The sequence below is a fragment of the Canis aureus genome, chromosome 1, assembly GCF_053574225.1.
Source record: "Canis aureus isolate CA01 chromosome 1, VMU_Caureus_v.1.0, whole genome shotgun sequence".
Lineage (NCBI taxonomy): Eukaryota > Metazoa > Chordata > Mammalia > Carnivora > Canidae > Canis > Canis aureus.
In genome coordinates, this window is record NC_135611.1 from 74,783,467 (window position 1) to 74,802,369 (window position 18,903).

The 18,903-nt window shown below is 40.0% G+C and overlaps 1 protein-coding gene and 1 pseudogene across 9 annotated transcripts in view; one reads left to right on the top strand and one right to left on the bottom strand.

The window, feature by feature from the left end:
• Positions 1–18,903, top strand: part of LOC144318164 (uncharacterized) — a 111,873-nt gene that overhangs the window by 52,629 nt on the left and 40,341 nt on the right. The window lies entirely within an intron of this gene.
• On the bottom strand, positions 1,934–4,011 carry LOC144295248 (nucleophosmin pseudogene; annotated as a pseudogene).

Below are 18,903 nucleotides of genomic sequence, written 5' to 3' on the forward strand. Positions count from 1 at the left end.
CAGGTCAACTGCTTGTCCAAAATCACACAAGTTGCCACCTGTGGACAGAGGCCAGAGCCCCGTGACGACCTCTTTTTTTTTTTTTTTTTTTTTAGCCCCGTGTCTTCTACACTACTATGTAGGGTGATGCATTTTAAGAAGGATTTTTGCCTTGACCCATGTCTGGTATTTTCATGTCACACCAGCCATGTACTGCTTTCCTTGGCATGCCACCCAATGTAGGTTAGAAGCTTCTAAGTTGTTCTGTTTTGCTTTACACACCTATTAGACTCTAGGGAATGGGGGCCTGGGGGGTTGTTGAAGTGGCTGTACAGAACAACAGAGTGACTTGTCTACAAACATTCTTTTGTCTTTGGATATTTTTGAAGGCTCAGAAGTTAGAAAGAAGAGCTGATCATTTAAAAAAAACAGATTAGCCAGAGCAGGTTTTAAAATAGCAAGACTTAAAGTGATTCAATTTTAATTGAATATTGAGTAAGGAAGAGGTAGGGAGTTAATTGAATGAGTGAGCTTGGGGTTTTGTATAATTTTTTCATGATGTGAAGGAAATTATTAGAGTTGGATGCAGATCAGGGAAGAAAGAGAGGCAGCATGATCTTTGGAAGCAGTAAGTGAAAGCCATTTAGTTTGGTGGGAGAAACATAAGCCTGTTGTACTGTTGGTTTTCCTTTAAAATTCTGTTTAAAAATGGTTTTTTAATTGTTATAAAAAGTTACCTTTTTATAACAATTATCTGTTATCTGAAGAAAATTTAGGGCCTATGGAAAAGTAAAAAGCAAAATAAATATCATCTATGATCTCATTATAGATAGCCACTACTGACATTTACTTCTGTTCTTTTAGTCTTTTTCTGTGAGTATATACTATTTATATATTTATGCATGTATATTGTATAAGTATAAGATCATATTGCTCAAAAACCAGCCTTAAAACTTAACACCTTCCCAATGCAATTTTAAATCACTGCTCCATCTTCATTGTATGTTCCTCAGTTAATGTACCCAATATTATTTCTTTCTTACAAACAACACTGGTATGGATGTTGTAGCTTCATTTTTGTGCTTATCCACAATTACTTCCTTAGGTTAAGTTTGCAATTCCAATGTCAAATGAAATGCAAATTTTAGGATTTTGATTCCTTGTGCCAAATTATCAACCTGGAAAAAGTTGCATCAACTGTCATTCCCACCTGGTTTATGGGATTCCCTACATTTTTTCCAAAAATGGGTTTTGCTGGGTTTTTTTGAATGACCAATTTGATAAATGAAAAATTATGCATATTTACATTTTTCATTTTTTTCATTATGGACATTATATTTTTAAGAAATAGTTGGGTTTCTGTGTTTGTAAATTGCCTGATTATGTTCTCTATTCTTTTTTCTTTTTTAAAAAATATTTATTTTAGAGAAAAAGATCACAAGCGGAAGGGAAGGGCAGAGGGGGGAGAGAGAAAGAGAGAGAGAATCTCAAGCAGATTCTTTGCTGAGTATGAAGCCTGACTTGGGGCTCAATCCCACAACCCTGAGATCATGACCTGAGCCAAAACCAGGAGTTAGATGTGCCCCTGAACCATCATTTTTTCAGTTGAGGTGCTCATCTTTTTCTCATTGATTTTTAAAATTCTTTAAAAAACTAAGTTTATTTCACACATATATTTTTATAGTCTCTCCACCATTTCCATTTGTCTGACCACGATGACAAATGTTCTGTCAAAGCATTCCACATGTATTTAAAACCAAGCAAAAGGTGGAGTTCTGCCTTTGAAAACTAAGCAGGCATTTGGGACAACATGTTGGCATTGCAACCTGGACCACATTTATCAGACACAGTAAAGAAGGTTCTCACTCTACATTATAAAAAGGACAACCAGAGATCACCTATTACAGAAATAAAATGAGATGGAAAATTTTAATAAGCTGTTTAAGCTGTTTACTTAAAGAGATTTCCTCCACTGCCAGAGATCTTGAATATCTTCTGGGTCAGTTATCCAAAAACCGTGCTTCATATAATTGACGAGCTTGGCTTTCTCTTTGGAAAGAGAATCACCTTTTTCTATACTTTCTTCCATTTTTGCTTTAATGTCTTCTATAGAATTAGGACCATTTGATGTTTTAGGAGTTTTTCTCTTTTTTTTTAAATGAGGATTCTTGATCTTTTGATCTTGGTGTTCATGATTTTGAATCTTTCATTCTGGTTTTATTTGTGTGCATTTTTGGCTGGAGTATCTCATATCAATTTCTTTACTGGAGCATTTTCTCCTCTCATGCTCTTCCTCCTCTTCCTCTTTTTCGTCTTTCTTCTTCAGCAGCAAGTTTGATTTTCTTGCATGGATCCTTGCCTCCACTTCCAAGGGCTGCTTGCTCTCCAGATATACTGAGGAATTTCATTTCTCCTCTTCATCATCTGATTCTACGTCTTCCTCCAGCATTATATGCTGTCCATTAGTATGTATGGGCTCCCAACTACCCTTCACCCACAAGCCACAGGTGTTGTTATTTCAAAGCCCAAAGGAATTCATGGCCTGTATAGACATTTTCAAAGTTCCTAATGTTATTGGACTGCCCTCTTAATTCCTTGTCTCTGCTCCAGTGATGCACAGCTCATCTTTTGCACCAGCCCTTAATCTATTCTTAGAGATAACTGGTACTCATTTTATTAGATATCTGCCTTAAAATAAAAATCTGTGTCCATCTTAATTTACAACAAAAAAGATAGTTCTAAGATAGTTCTGGGGCCTCAGGGGGCCCATGTCCATCTCCCATCAAATCATCAATGGGGTGGTGCAGAAGAAATAAGCGACTGCTGAGCAAGAGAACTGTTGTGCATGACAGTCATACCAGGGTTCTTCTTACTGACTTTTAATTACTTTATATACATTAAGCATACTTTGTCTGTTTTCTGTGTTAACGTTTTCATTGGTTATTGGCTTTCAGTTTTGTTTCAATTTTATTGATGTACTGTTATTGTAGTGACTTTGGTGGCAGTTCCTGTTTTTGTGTGTGTGTGTATGTGTGTGTGTTCCTTTTATTTGTTTGCTTCTCTGAAGCAGTCACCTCTGTTACTGTTATGATTTCTGTCATTGGTATCATACTTCGAAATACCACCCTGATCATTAGGTCATATAATGCTTGTCCATATTTCTTTTAGTCCATTATCACTTATCTTAAATCTGCAATTTATTTTATTTTATTTTAAATCTGTGGTTTGTTTTGATGAAAGGTCTAATTTCAGGATACAACTTCAAAATACTCCATTCTCATTTTGGTTTGTAAAGCAGCCAGTAGGATGGTTATTGACCATGACTTACTTTTCTATAGTGAATGCATTTGCATGCATTGTGTCTATGTTGCTAAATATCGTTATACCTGTAACTGAGCCCAAGTTCATTCCACTGGTCACATGACAGGCCAGTAAGTTGAGGGGCAAGAAGTTGGGCTAGGAAAGTGACTTTTTTGGGAAGTCAGAAAACTGAGATGATGGACTTTTGTCTTAAAGAACCATCATTCCTCAGCATCAACTTTGAGCTTCTTTTGTTAGGAAGAGGGGGAGGTGGGAAGGAGTTGGAATCAAGAGGTGACAGATATGTGTAGGCATTCTAGTGCTCATAATGGTCTGAGGAAGGTTATTGAAACTTTTCTGTCCTTTATCAGTTGATCTTTGAGTACAGGAATATTGTCTTGCCATTCCTGTAAATCTTAAACATAGCATTGCTGTTTCTGTAAGTACTTACTTATCTCTTCAGGTGAGGTGGGTTTTGAGTAAAGAGTGGTTTTTGCAAATCTTAGCTTTAAGCAAAGTTCCTTCAATGATTAACATGCCTACAGGCAGGGCTAAGCAGGACTTCCCTAGCTACGGGTCAGAGCAGTAGGGCAATAGAAGCAATATGCAGTCAAACATGCTAAATTTCTCCCTGTTACATCCATACGTGGGCCTAAGCCTCACTGTGAGCATCACCATAAAAGTCAGGATGTGGCCTTGACCATACTGACCTGGAAGAAGTAAGAAGGCCATCAGTGTAATGCTTGCTGGCACATTCAAATTTCTGTATTGGGCTTCTCAGAGACTCAAAATTATGGTCATGTTGAGACCTCTGAGAATAATATGTGTATTTCAGTCATTGGTCAGAGTGTCCATAGTTTATGAGAAGCTCCTGAGAGGGATGAAGAAGAGGAAGGAGGAGACCGGTGGTTTAGCCTCCATTCCCAGAGCTCCCAGCTGGGCAGATTGCAGAGTCCTAGACACCTGTGCACACAAATAGCATTTCTTCCGTGTTGCCCGACTCTGAATGCCACCAGCTGCAGAACAGATTGTTTCCTACTTTTAGACTCAAACTTTCTCTTTCCTTTTTTCTTTCTTTTGCAGAGCTTCCAACATGAGAACACATTCCAGTTGTAGACTCAGAGGACTCTTCCTAGATCACACAAACATATGCAGCTATACCAGATTTGCAAATAGACAAAAGGGGGCACATCTTGTTGTTCCTGGTTTTGATGTTCCTAAGTTAATGTCTCATAAAGAAAAAATTCTGGTTGTCAGTAGACTGGGGTATTTGGCAGGTAGGTGACCCAGGTGAGGGGAAATGAGTGGGCAAAGAGAGGTACAAGGAATTCTACCCATTTAGGAAGTGCTTCCACTCATGTTTTTTATTTGTGTTTTAAATTATGGGAGTGACTCACAGGCACTTAGTGAAAGCAACTGATTAAATTAACCTTATCAGTAATGAGGTTGCCTGGCCTCTATGCTAGCAGACAGCTTGGTAGCTGGTTGGTATTTAATTAGCTGCCTGGTGACTGGTGAAAACAATGTGGGTTGAGTTCCACTTAAACAAGTATATAGTACATCAATCTTGCTATATTATATCTAGACATTATTAAAATTAAGAAATGAAAAAAAATTAAGAAATGACATAATGAATTATTTGTTTTCCTTATTCACACAAAGCAGATGCTCAGGACTCACTTTAGTTAGATATAGTAAATTGGGATTGGATGTGTTGTGTGAAGTGAATACTCTTGCCTGTTATAGGATAAATGTTGTAGCAATTGTCCTGCTCTGGCTGTATTGGAAACAATAAATTATATTCTTAATGCAATTTGCTGTTCTTCAAATGCCTAGTTGAAATTCGAAGGTTATAAAATCAGATACTGGAGTAGTAGGATGCAAAGTGCTATGGACTGAATTGTGTCTCCCCAAAATGCATACAGGGAAGTCCTAACCCCCAGTGTGATTGTAATTATCTCTTAAGAGATAATTAGGATTAAATGAGGTCTTAAGGTTGTGTCCTAATCTGGTAGGTTTGGGAGCCTTATAACAAGAGGGAGGAAAGGTCTCTCTCTCCCTACATGCATGAACAACAGAGACAAGGCCTTCTGAGAAGGTGGCTGAGTGCAAACCTTAAGGAGCGAGCCCTCACAAGACATCAACCCTGCTGGCTTCTTGATCTGGGAATTCTAGCCTCCAGAACTGTAGGCAAATACATTTATATTGCTTATGCCTCTCAGTCTATGATTTTTTTAATGGCAGTCCAAGCAGACTGAGACAGAAAGAAAGGAGATGAGGTGTGAAATTTGGCTCTGAAGGGAACCTGCAGAAGCTAGAGATCAAAAGCAGTGAGCATTTCTCTGGGAGTGACCCTTTACAGCCATAGCTCGGTGGACCTAGCATAGTCCACTGGAGAAGGGACTTATTGGAAACATGAGACTGGGTTTACCTCTCAGCATTTCTCCTAGCTCGCTATGTGACTGTTCTGGGGCTCAGCTTCCTCACCTGCATGAGGAGGTGATTGGGTTAGTTCTTCTTGATATCCACTCTAGCACTTTGAAAAGTCCAAGTGGTATTGTACTTTAATTATTGGAGTGTTCAGTAGACCTCAGATGCTCTGGAGTTCTCTCATGAGTGGATTATGGGCTCCTTTTCCAAGAGAGTGATGCTAGCCAGCAAGAAGATATTGTTTGATCTCTCAACCTCAAACTGAAAGTTAATTTTGGGATGGGACATGGCAAGGTTAGGAAAGATCCTCCCACTTCCACACCTCTGAATTAGGCGTCTTCTTAATCAATACAAATGATCAAATAGTGAGATTTCTGGGCATCAACACGTGTGACTTGTGGCAATTGGGTAATCAAAACACAACTCTCTTTCTCCATGGTCCCTTCATAGTTTTTTCACTGGGGCTCTCCAATAATTAATATTGGTACTGTCCTTTCTTCAGGGTGAGAAGTTGAACATTTTGCAAAAGATAGCTAATTCCAATAAAATTTCTCGACAAACTGCAAACATTTGAATACATCACACATATGCCTGTGCGTATGCATGTGTCCCTGTGTTCACACACACATGCACACCCCCCTTACTGTAGGGTCAGAGCCCCATACAGATTCATTTTTTTTATCACCTTGTGGGAAAATGTGGGTAGTTTCAACACATCCATGAGTTAGTTACCTGGTTGTTGTTGATGAGGATTTGGGTCTGTCTCCACATGGGATGTCATGTGACAACTGTAGTGGCTGCATCTTTCTCTGGGATTGGGATCCTCAATCACGGATTTGCACACAAGATGCCCTGATCCCCTGCTCAAAGAAAGCCACTAATATATCTCTCTCATAGCCACAATCAGCTTTGTGTGAAAACTTCTGGAGATTGTATCATAAACAGCTAGTGCCTGTGAGTAGAAATTGCAATTTACTTCTCAGGGTGGGGGCTTAGTCTAAAGCCTTCTTGTGCCACAAGATACCACTGAATAAATAGGGTCAGGGAAGAACAGTTCTACAAGGAGCTTGAGGGAATGTCCTATGAAAGAGGGAGGGAGCCAATACAGAGAGTATGGAGTTTTGGAAAAGCTGGCCAGTGTTCAAGGTGTGGCCCTTTGAAGGATTATCTTCCTTCATCAGATGTGAATAAACGCATACTTCTATGGTGGCTAAATACAGTAAAGAGAAGTGCTAAAGAGAATCACAGTAAGCTGAATAAGGAATTTTTTATCTAAAAAATTTCAATATTCATAATTACTGTAATATATTTATAATCAACTTGATTTTAATTACAGACAAATAAAGTAATTTAACTTGAAAAAATGCAGTAAAGAGAGTTTGGGGAATGAGAAGTCCAATTAAATTAGCTAGTGAGGATATAAGCTTTGCAAAACATAAATGGCTTTCACAAACATGGTATCATTGATTCTGGGCGCAATTCTGTGTTGGATTCCATCTTTATTTACCAGTTGGGTTCCACCAACTATTTGCCAATGAAACAAATGTGTATCAGAGAGTAAAGCCACATCACAAAGCTTGTTTGTGGCAGATTAGAGGCTTAAATCCATGGCTTCTGACCCGTAAAGTTTGTTCCTACAAAGAATAGAATAAAATTGAGTTTGGTGGGTTTTGGGGGAGGTGAAAGGAGATATTACATGCCATGCCATTCATCCTGTTTTTATCCACTCCTTTCTGACCACCGTAATAGGGTCACTACATAAAAGTCTTGTCTAGATTCTAGGCACCTCCCAGGAATCCGTTTATTCTCTCACTCCCACAAAACATAGCCCATCTCCACACTCCCTGCTTCTTTTGGTTGTGTTACACAATTAGATGTGAAGTGGGAACATATATATCTTGGTGATCCAATGGCCTAGAGAACCATTAAAGAAGAAGAGCTCTTCCTGTTTGAGGAAAAGCTTGAACTTTTCAAAACTGAGACCCTCCAGACCAAGATAATTTTTCTGCTTTTCTGTCAATTTTTTCCCTCTTTTCAATTTTCCCATTTACCCTTTTTAAAGTCATCTGGTAAGGGGTGTTCTGAACTAGGAGGTCAAGTTCCCATGCAGCCTCTTAGTGGTTTGAGAACCACATCCCATGTTTAGGGATACTTCAGATGGACAGTTATTTGGGGGTAAAGGAGAAAAGCCTCTCCCAGAGTTTCTCTCTCCAATTAGAACATATTTGCAACACAACCTGTGAATCTAGATTAGATCCTTGTCAGGGCCACCATTATCATAGCATGGCCTCGGCTGTCCAGAGCATGTACCCAGTCCATACCATACTATCTAACCTAGTCCTCCCATGCATCAGAGGACATGGTGCCTGACACAAGACGATTAGTGAGATGGCAAAATTTGGTGATTCATCAGATATTTACGGTCCTATGAAGCTCTGTGTTTTTTTGGTATTATATTAATAATATTTTTAGTTACATTTTTATTTAGATAATATAATGTTAATCAGTTATTTAGGGGATGATTTTTTTTGTTCTTTTTAAAAATTTTTTTAAAGATTTTATTTATTCATGACAGACAGAGAGAGAGAGAGGGGCAGAGACACAGGCAGAGGGAGAAGCAGGCTCCACACAGGGAGCCCGACGCGGGACTTGATCTCGGGTCCCCAGGATCACACCCTGGGCCGAAGGTGGTGCCAAACCGCTGGGCCATCAGGGCTGCCCAACATGTTCTTTTTTTTTTTTTCTTTTTTTTTATAAATTTATTTTTTATTGGTGTTCAATTTGCCAACATATAGCATAACACCCAGTGCTCATCCTGTCAAGTGCCCCCCCTCAGTGCCCGTCACCCAGTCACCCCAACCCCCACCCACCACCCCTTCCATGACCCCTAGTTTGTTTCCCAGAGTTAGGAGTCTCTCATGTTCTGTCTCCCCTTGTGATATTTCCCACTCATTTTTTTCTCCTTTCCCCTTTATTCCCTTTCACTATTTTTTATATTCCCCAAATGAATGAGACCATAAAATGTTTGTCCTTCTCTGATTGACTTATTTCACTCAGCATAATACCCTCCAGTTCCATCCATGTTGAAGCAAATGATGGGTATTTGTTATTTCTAATGGTTGAGTAATATTCCATTGTATACATAGACCACATCTTCTTTATCCATTCATCTTTCGATGGACACTGAGGCTCCTTCCACAGTTGGGCTATTGTGGACATTGCTGCTATAAACATCGGGGTGCAGGTGTCCCGGCGTTTCATTGCATTTGTATCTTTGGGGTAAATCCCCAGCAGTGCAATTGGTGGGTCATAGGGCAGATCTATTTTTAACTCTTTGAGGAACCTCCACACAGTTTTCCAGAGTGGCTGCACCAGTTCACATTCCCACCAACAGTGCAGGAGGGTTCTATTTAGGGGATGATTTACTGACTGGGCTATATGGCTTTCTTCCATTCAATCCTTGTTGAGTAAGTTTTTATTGAGCGTCTACTATGTGCTAGGCATCATGTTAGGCAGGGAGAATGCCTAAAGATAAAATGGAAAATCAGACAGAGATCCTTTTCTCAAGGATTTACCATCAAGTAACTAATCCCACTAGGATGCATAATTACAACTAGAGAATCTGCAAAAGGGAAGGTGGTCTGTGGCATCGTTAAACAAAGGATCTTTAACTCTTGCACTGGGTTAGAGAAGAGTTCTCTGAGGTTGAGAAGCCAGGACTGTGTTCTGAATGGAGAATTTTCCAGAAGTCAAATAGTAAAAGGTAGAAACAAAAAAGAATTTTCCATCCAGTGGAAAAAAGTCTGTGCAAAGACTTTGTGGAGGCAGGGAGTAGGGCATTTTCTTAGAAATAATGGTTAGGAAGCTGAAACTCAGAGGAAGGCTGGCAGAAGCTGGGGCTGAAGATAATCCCCAAAGGGCCTTTTAAGCCATGTTAAGTATTTATATCTTGATCACAGGATGTATGGCAAGCCACTGAAGGCTTTTAAGCAAGAGTGTGTATCTGTGAGTGTGTGTGTGTGTGTGTGTGTGAGAGAGAGAGAGAGAGAGAGAGAGAGAGAGAATGTGTACAAATGATTAGATTTGTATTTTGAAAATGAAATGATACAGTGAGACCTTCACATGGCCAGGGAGATAAGCAGGGAGGCTGTCACAGTCACTCTGGGGAGGGACAGTGGTATCTCGAACTAGCAGTTAAGATGGTGACGAGGGGTGAGACATTCAGATAGTGATGGATTGGATATGGGGCTGAAGGAGGGAACAGTGTCAAGGATAATGCCTAGATTTTTGTCCTATAGGCTCTGTAGGAGGGCCATGTCACATTACTGTGATAAGGACGCTGGAGGAAGGGCCAGGTGAGGGGGTTTCATGAGGTCAGTCTCTATCTTTATATTGATGATCAGCTGCATAGAACAGAAAGCCCTCCTGAATTGGCTAAAACGGCTAGGGCTGTGTCTTAGTCACAAGACAGAGGTCCAAGGCTATGCAACCTAAGCTTTGTGAGGCAGCTCAGCAATTCAGGGATGGTAAGGCTCTTTTCAACTTTCTGGTCTACCTACCTACCTTGGCAGGTAGCCTTTTACCTTTTGATTACTTCTTTATGGTTCAAGATGGCTGCTGTGACCTTGCCCTTGTACCTGCATACCAAGTAGAAAATTACATGGAGGGCCACAAGGTGAAGGGGCTTATCCTAGCAAAGATTTTCCTTTTTATTTAGCAAGGAATCTTTACCTAGGAATTTGGCCTACATCATACTAGCCTGAATTAAGTTTTGTGGCCACCCTTAGCTAAATGGAAATTTGAAAATACAGTATTAGGCTTTCTGGCCTCTATAGGTAGACAAAGGCTAAGGAATAGGGGCATGTGATAGTTTTTAGGACTAGCATATGTCTCCCACATCCAAGTAGAGATTTCAAGGAGAGAGTTAGATATACTGACCCAGACCTATTCTTTCTTCTCCTCTTCTTCCTCCTGAGGGGAAAAGGTTACTTGATGACAGTTTCAAAATATGGTAATTAAGGCATATATTCCATTTCCCCCCCATCTCCTCAAAACAAAAGGAAAGCAGGAAAGTTTTGGCCAAGAAATGTCATCAGCCAAAAAGATGACTTTTTAATATTAACTACTAGGTTATTGTAGGTAGATAACTAAAGGGCCTTTAAAATAAGGACTCCAAAAGTCTGTGTAGTCATGCTTGAAAATGGCAGGGAATGGGCTTCCTGACCTTGCATGAGCCAGCCAGCTTCTCTGATGGTACAGGAATCTGTAACATTAGCTCTTAATAATATGGTCACTCTGGACCACATCATAAACTTTAATGCGCCAATTATAAGGATGGTAATAACCTTCTTGCTTCATGGAGCAAATTGCATTTTCCCCCATCCATCCTTTCCCTGAGAGGAGATGATGAGGGCCAGGGTAGCACTTATTACATAGGGGATTGTCATTGAGGGGTGACAATTGAGTGGACACTGAAGGAAGGAAGAGGGTGCCACGAGGAACTCAGGCAGAGGCAGAAGCAGGCCTATGGCTCCAAGTTTTGGTAAGCAGTTTGACACTGCATGTAAGAGGAGTATCCCAGGAGAGAAATGGAATATTAACACTAGACTCTTTCATTATAAAATGTTGAGTGAACAGTAAATACGGGATTTTCTCTTTCTCTTTCTCATTCCACTGCCACATTGGAGTCTTGTTGCCTGCAAACCATTCCTCTTCATTAAGCTGGCTCCTAGAATTGCATCTGTATCAATCAGGGTGAATTGGGTGTAGGTAACAGAGATCTTAGCTAACATTTATCTTACATAAAGGAAGTCTGGAGGTAGGTGGTTCTGAGGTTGGATTAGCAACTCAATAACATTTCTCTCATGGGTTTAAGATGACTGCAGTTACTCCAAGCATAACCCTGTGGCACTCCAAACACGAAGGAAGGTGAAGGCAAAAAAGGAGAGAGAGAGAGATTGAGAGAGAGAGAGAGAGAGAGAGAGAAGAAACCTTTTACTTTTCCAGATCTCTGTTTATAGGAGGAAAAAGAGTTCCTCAGTTCCTGCTTATGTTTCATGAGCTGGCATTCAGTCAACTGTCCTCCCCTAAAGATTATCAGCAAATAGGAATGGGATGGTCATGTTTGACCTACACTGACCTTGGATCATCCTCATGGGTCAAGGAAGGGGCTTAGTTTCTCTGAGCTTGTTTGGCCAAACCAAATTGGTTTCTGTTGACGATAGAGGGAGGAACCACTACTGTCGGGGATAGGTGACTGGCAGTGTTTGTCCCATGAGCATTTCTATGAATCCTCTCAAATTTAATCATAGAAGAGATGCCTATTTTCCTCTTTTTATGCTGTCACTGATGTGTTTCCTGAACACATATAAAAGATGGACTCACTTTGTCCTAATTTAGGTTCCCTTCAGAAGCTCACCTCAGGCAAACATTCAAGTACAAAGAATCTCTTCAGGAGCTGCAGGAAGCATTGGCAGGGACATGGAAATTGATGTAGGGATGGGAAGGCAGTAAATAAAGAGTGAATTAGTAAACTAGTTATCAAGGTGAGCAACTGGAGCTTAATTCTGTAAGGGAAACTCTGGGAAATAGTAGAAAACACAAGCCTCAGAATTATACCACTTGATAGATGAGGGAACTGAGGTATTGATCCTCCAACTGCCATTAGTCATTGGTTGAGGATAGTTTCTGAGATGTGCGAATTCCCCAGCATTCTTGACCTGCACATGTGAGCTGAGTGGTCTTCTGTGGCTCTAGAAAAACTCTTCGAGTCTAGAGAATTCAGGTAATTGTTAGTGGAGGGCATCCAAAACATAAAGAGAAGGTAGGGTCTAAGGGACACAGAAGAGTCACTGATAGCATTTGCCACATACCCTCCTCAGTGTGCAGTAATCCCTTCCTTAATACGCACTAAAATGCTTTGGTGTAATGCTTCTAACTTAGACCTGTAACTTTATCAGTGTTCGCCAGAAATTGTGTGCTCTTCAAAGTAAGGATGGACCAGATTTACACAATTTTAGACACAGCATCTTGCACTGTACTGTATATAAGTAACTTCTCCCTCACATGTATTTTGACAGTGTCATATTGAGAATATGAATGATCATCCATGCCACAACATTTGGGACAATAGTTATTGTCATCATGACTAGTTTATATGTTGGTACAAATTTCTCTAGTTGAGCAAATAGTTCAAATGGTGAAGTCCTTAAGCAGCACAGCTTGTGTAACTCAGAGTGGACCAAAGACGTGGAGGAAGTGGAGATTTGGTGGATGTCTATTAATTTGATTAGAGTAGTCAGCCCAGTGAAAAAATTCAGTACTCCAAATTATAGAACCATAATCACATTTAAGGCCTAGAGATTTCCTTCTGTCTCCTTTGAATCCAAACGAAAAGAAGCATAATGATTTTTAAAGTCTTTATATGGAGCATAAGCTGTTTTTATAAATGTGGAATAATTCATTGAGGATATAAGTTATGTTGAAGAGGCATCCTGAGAAAACCTTGCTTTTGATGTAATCTAGTCAAATGGATGATTTTCTTCCTCCTGCTCCCTGTTACCTCCCCTCGTTCATTTTTGCCAAAGTGAGTTTCCATATGTTTCATCTAAATGACTCACATTCAGAGAAATCATTCAAATTATTTGTGGGCACAGATACTTTTCTTTCATTTGTGGCTTAAAGGTGGGTGGTTATAAGGAGTAGAAACGATGGTGGGCTCTTCTCCAAACCCCAAATCCTTTGGCTTGCTCTCATTCTCTGAGCTCCCTGCATCTCCAACTTTATTCTATACCAGAGGGAAATAGCCATCATAAATTGCAAAGATTATTCAATTTCAGTCCAATTTAAGTGCCCTTAAAGGGAGCCTTGCACTTATGACTTCTCAGGGGATAGGCAATGCATCTTGCCATGGATAAAGTGCTGGCTGAGAGGTTTTAAATCACATTTGTAGCTTGGGAGACTAATACTGGAGGCAGTCCTTTCCTAAAAAGTAATGGCATCTATGTTACTGACTGTACAGAGCACACAGGGATTAGGGGAGACCAGAGATAACTTGTTTAAAGGATGATGGAACTGTTCAAAGGATGTCTTTCAAGGGACATAAACACCTTACCCCCATTAATAAAGACTGTCATTGCATTTCACACTTCTAGCCTGAGGGATGCAGCTGTCCTCTGAGTCTACCTATGCCACCTTATACTGGTTAACCTGATATATACATAAATCTGAATTCACATGAGGCCATGCATTTGACTATGCTTGTAAAAGAGATCCTCTTTGTTAACTGAGTGTAATGCTGTATTTGATTTTCACCCTTCTAATCAAAGGTCAAACTTTATGAGTGAACATTTACAGAGTACTCCTCTCTGAATGGCCTAGATATGGAAGGTTTATTCTTGCCTCCCTCCTCCCCATATTTTGTTGACATTTTCAAATGAATGGGTACACTGTCAAATGTTTTTGGATCTCACTGCTATTTGGGCTCAATAATCTCTAAGGTCTTCTGGAAAAGACTCCATTCAATTCCACATACTCTGTTGAGCACTGACTTTGTGCCTGATGCTGGAATATTAAGCTGGCCAGCCTGTGTGGAATTCTGCATGCCTGCTAGGCTCTCATATAGACCACCCACAGTTTCTTCTCACTGATATTTGGCTCTGTCCCAGGAAAGAGAGAGAAGAGACAGGGAAGGAAGGGAGAGAGAGAAGGAGGAAGGAAGGAAACGAGGGAGGAAGGAAGGGAGGGAAGGAGGGGAGGGGGCAGAGGAAAGGAGGAAGGGGGAAAAGAAGGAAGGAAGAGATAAAGGAAAGAATCAGGGCTCTAAAAATTTCAGATCATTCCAAGCAGAAATCACATCTGTGATAGGAATGCAGTTGAAGTAGAGACAAACCTCCTGTCTTTCCCTAATGCATCTATGAACATCACTCTGTTGGACATCATCCACACTGTGGGCCGTGTGATACATCCAGACTCTTCAACTTCAGCTTTTTAAATGTTTCTAAAATTGGTGAATCTGAAGTCCTTCTATGCAGATGAGGTGGCTCATGTCCAACTCTGGCTGTTCCTTTCTGCTTCAACAGCCACATTGGCTTGGGTGGAAATCTGCGTCTCTCTCTCCCTTCCTTCTCGTTCATTTCCCTCGCTGCTGGGCAGGATTCCTACAGCAACCACCCAGCTAGCCTTGTGAGGTTGATTTACTTCATGGGCCCCGGTGTATAGAAGCTGACTGTGAGCTGCATGAACATCAGAGCTGGGAAGCAAGTCGGGGTCATTGTGTTTTCCCTAGATGGTCATTATTATTTTTAATGCATTCATTATTTAGACCCTACCTACTTCTAAAGTATCTTTGAGATGACTTACAATAAAAGAAAGAAACCATGGATAAAAAAATGAAAACTTATATAATATATGAAATGATAAATGTAGGCTAATAATAGCTATTATTATTACAGCACTAATTTTAGTAGTGGGTTCCTAGGCAGTTGAAATTTTAAAATATAGTGAAGGACTGAACTTTAATTATCTGATGAGAAAAGGATACATACTAATTCACCAGGAGGTGAGTTTTCTCCTTAAAGCACTGACTCTTAATTGAAATTTATTGCATGGATCCTTGTAGACAGGCAAGGAGTAACTAATAGACGCTTTCCTTTCTCTTTTTTTATTGAGTGTTCTGTAGGAACGCTTATATGGTAGATAGTTTTTAAGTTGTAGATATATCCTTAATGTGTCTCTTTCTCCTGGAGTGACAAAAGGTCATACAGGAAGATGAGGATACTTTCTAGCTTTTCAGTTTTTCTTCATCCAAGTTACATCTTATTCATGCCAGAAACATGGACATGAGCTCTTTGGCAGGAAGCATGACCATTGGTTTGCTTTGTCTTGTGCCATGGTGATTTACATCCATTATGCTTTCCTGCAAGGGGATCTTGCCTTAGTTACATAGTTACTTGTTTATATGGTACAGTCTTTAGGAATTCTTTCATTTTTTTCCCCAAAGGAAGTTTATCTTTCTTCTTTCCCCCTTTTTGTTTTTTTTTTTTTTTTTTTCTCCCCAGCTTTTTCGATCTATAGTTGCCATATAACACTGTGTAAATTTCGGGTGTATGACATACTTATTTGATGCACTTTATGCATTGAGGAATGATTACTGCAGTAAGGTTAGTTAACATCTCCATCATCTCCTACAATTTCCTTTTGTGTTTTTGTTTTTGTTTTTTGTTTTGTTTTGGTGGTAGTGAAAATATATAAGATTCACTCTCTCAGCAACTTTCAAGTATATAATACAGTATTGTTAACTACAGTTACTATACTGAACTTGTTTATCTTATAACTGGAAGTTTATTGTGGAAGTTTACCTTTGACTGACATCTCCCCATTTCTCCCACTCCCCAGCCTTTGGTAACCACCCACTCTATTCTCTGTTTCTGTCATGTTCAGAGTTTTTAGACACCACATGTAAGGTGAAGTCATACAGTATTTGTCTTTCTCTGTCTGACTTACTTCACTCAGCGTAATGCCCTCAAATCCATGTTGTTGCACATGTCAAGATTTCTTTCTTTTCTAGGGCCAAATGATATTTTGAGTATGTATACGACTTTTTCTTTATCCATTCATCTGTTGATGGACACTTTGGTTGTTTCTATGTCTCGGCCATTATGAATAATACTTCAATGAACATGCAAATGTAGGTATATCTTTGAGGCAGTGGTTTTATTTATTTATTTTTATTTATTTTTTATTTTTTAATTTTATGATAGTCACAGAGAGAGAGAGAGAGGCAGAGACATAGGCAGAGGGAGAAGCAGGCTCCATGCACCGGGAGCCCTATGTGGGATCCGATCCCGGGTCTCCAGGATCGCGCCCTGGGCCAAAGGCAGGCGCCAAACCGCTGCGCCACCTAGGGATCCCCGAGGCAGTGGTATTAATTAGAGATTCTTGAAATTGCCTCTTTTGGCTTACCCTCAGAGGTCTTTGGAATAAGAATCAGTGATTCCCTTTAGTGCTTATGTCTGTCCCTAAAAGTCTTTGATTATTGTCAGAGAAAACTGCAAGGCTGCTTAAGATCTTTTGCATTCTGATAAGAGCATGGCATTTTGTTACCTGAGAGATCATTTCTGTTGCCTGCTAATGAGGAGCACCGGTGCTCCAGTATCTTGGGAAAAGAGAACCAAGCTTGTGGACAGACCTTCAGAATTAGGGATCATTTCATTTCAGCAGTGACTGCCACAACTAATTTTGGCAATTTTGGGGATTTGACAAAAAATATTCTTCATCATGAATATTTAGAGTATTTAATTTCTCAAATTCTGCCTAGCGCAGTGACATCACAAATGAGTCATACTGTATGTCCCAACTTCAAAGGCTGACAAATAGTTTGATGAAAGCAGCAAATTGAGTCTGGCTCAGAGCCATTTATGCAGCAGACATAGGACTCAGATGTCAAATGTCAAATATCATTTAAGAACAGAAGAGCACTAAAGCAACAGAACATTTTACCTGGAGAGGTAATACTGGCCCAGTCAGCAGGGAACACAAGACAGAAATGATGTCAGGTGAAAACACATGAAAAACATTTAATAACTCTCAGAACATATGGAAATTAATGATATTCAGAGCTTGCAGAATAGCAAGATTTTTTTCAGCTTAAAATAATCTTCCTGCTGATGCGCAGTTACTGGAAGTTTCCCAAAATGCCACAGAGAAAATTAGATTCAAGCAGAAAAAGCAAACCCCTGAGAAACAGAGAACAGGGTAGAAGAAAAGTAGAAGTATTTGTGACAAATTGAAGAGACAGTGATGGCGAAAGAGCAGCAAGTTGGAGTTCTGGTTCATGCCCTGGTTTTCTCCTTAACCATTCTGATTGGTCTTAGACAATATTCTTGTCCTTAATTTCTTTATTTTTGAGGGGGATTTTATTTGATTATGTTTTAAGATACTTTACATCTTTAAAAAACTGCTAGTTTAGACCCAATAGCCAGAATGACTTCAGAAGAATCTGCACTGAGGTGGTTAGAGTTCCACACCAGACCACCTAAGTGTTAGGAGATCCAACAAGAATTCACAGCAGAAGAGGCACTGCTCAGCTTTCAGCTACACTGCATGTCACTGTCACAACATCTTACTGTCGCAACAACTGAGCGTCTCGTGGGGGAAAAGATGGGTGAAGAAAATGACCAGCTAATCCACTGGAAGCCTGTAATTAACCACATTACCCACTCATTCTCACCTATTCTGCTTGAATTAGGGGTTAGATTGAGTAAAAGGATTTAGTGCAACCCCAGATCCCAGGAGCAAGATTTCTCCAATAGCAGAGTTCTCTAGCTTATTAAAAAAAAAAAAAAAAAAAGACCTCGAGGTTGGGTGAATGCACTCAACAGTGACATATCTGATTCCCTTACACTCATTTACTATAATTGAATCAGAGCTTCAAAATCCTTGAACTCTTGTCTTCCATTTAACCCCAAGACCTATTGGCAAGCAGGATGCCTTCCAGAGAAAGGACATAACTAGAAAGCTTTTAGCTGACTCTGGATTCCAGAGTGACAGATCTTCTTCAAAGAGCTCTGAGACCTGCAAAAATCACAGGAGTGTTGGGAGGTTATCGGTAGATTTTGAATTATTAATAAATGTTTAACAATTAAAGAAAGGCATATTGATAGGCTATCAAGGCAATTGATTATTTAGTTGTACAAAGTAAAAAGTGGAAAACAAGATGAAATACAATGGGTATGAATCAGAGGCTCCAAAGACATGCATGAAATAAATGCCTGTCATGAAACTTGACTTACCTGAAATCAGATCACATCCAACTCAAGTGCCCATTCCACTGGGCTAGTGCAAAATTCAGTCTCAGGGGTTATTAGAATTCTTTCCCACCCTCTTCCAGAACCATGCAAAGTCTTTATGGAGAAAGGGTAGGTCTTACATGAAACTAGTGCTCTAGATGTCTCTCTGATGTGTGGAGTCCAAGCCCACACAAGCGTGTCTAGCTTCCAGGGCTTGTGCTAAGTCTGAGGTATGCTTGGGGTAGGAAAAACTTCACCTAAGGCTTGGATTTCTGAGGTACCCCTCCCTTCAATTTGCCTTTCAAGGCACTCAAGGAAGCCAGCTGTGGATGGAAACCCAGTGTCCCTCCACCACTTTGAGCAACTCAGGGCCAGCTCATTTCTTCTTTGCTGCCTTTCTTTTCTG